Raw genomic sequence first — 1,282 nt, forward strand, 5'->3', positions numbered from 1 at the left:
AAGGAACTCATGAAATACTATGCAAAATGGATGACCCTGCAGGACATTATACTGAGTGAAATACCTCAGTTACAAAAAGACAAATATTGCATAAGGCCACTGTTGTAAAATGGAACTGACATCAGGGTTGAGGAAAGACAGAAAAGGAGGGGAGGAATGATATATATTGCATTGAAACAGATGAGGAAGAGAACTGTTTAAAAGGGGTATATGAATGGGTATTCTTATCATTACAGAAGTCCAGAGTGAAGGCTTCACAATGGAGTGGACTTGGTGGTTGAGGGATTACACAACAATAAAAGAGTTTTTCTTTTTTTTCAATGAGAAGAGTGAATTGGGGGAGGGGTTGGGCAGGGAGAAAAGTGCAACAATGAATGACTGGAAACCCTATGTCTCTGTAAACTTTCATTAAAATTAATTATCCCCCCAAAAAAGAAGCTTAGTGAACCCCAAAAAGACTAGCCCCCAAACAAAAACAAGATATATCATAGACAAATTCTCTAAAATCAAAGATAAGCTAAGGAGAATGAATTAGATTAAACTCTGGTTTATCAGCAGAAACCACGGGAGCAAGAAGACAAAATGATGACATATACAGAAGGCTGAAAGAAAACAATTGACAGCTGAGGATGCTGTATCCACAAAAGCTGTTCTTCAAATATGAAGGATAAATTAGATCATACACAGAAGATCAGTAACTTAAGGAATTGGTGAAATAAGATCAATTCCACAAGAAATTCTAAGTGAAGTCCTTCACACAGAGAAACCAAAGGAAAGTGAATGGAATATAGTAAGAAGAAAAAAACGGAGAAAGAAACACAAGTTAAGAGCACTAAAAACTGGTCTGTCAATAATTACACTTAATGTGAATGCCTTAAATGCACTGATTAAGAGAAAAGGAGATGTAAAATAAATAAACACAATTCATCAAATTGTTGCCTACAAGAGACACATGTTAGAAAATAGGAAAAAGGTAAACTAAAAATTAAAGGCTGGAAAAAATGTACTGAGCAAATTTCACCCACAAAAAAGCAGAAGTGGCAATATTAATCTCTGATAAAGTAGACTTCAGGATGAAAATGATCATAAATATAAAGAAAGACACTATACAATTACTAAAAGCACAATAGATCAAGAAGACATGAACTTGGTCAACATCTATGCACCAAATGATAAGCGTGAAAAATATGTAAAACAATAGTTAATAGACTTGAAGACAGAAATAGGCTTGCACAAAATCCTAAGAAGTTTATGTAATTCCTATTGTAAAAATTCTCTTGTT

This window comes from Elephantulus edwardii, unplaced genomic scaffold (assembly GCF_000299155.1).
Source record: "Elephantulus edwardii isolate Elephantulus edwardi_28Jun2011 unplaced genomic scaffold, EleEdw1.0 scaffold00110, whole genome shotgun sequence".
In the NCBI taxonomy this organism is placed as follows: Eukaryota; Metazoa; Chordata; class Mammalia; order Macroscelidea; family Macroscelididae; genus Elephantulus; species Elephantulus edwardii.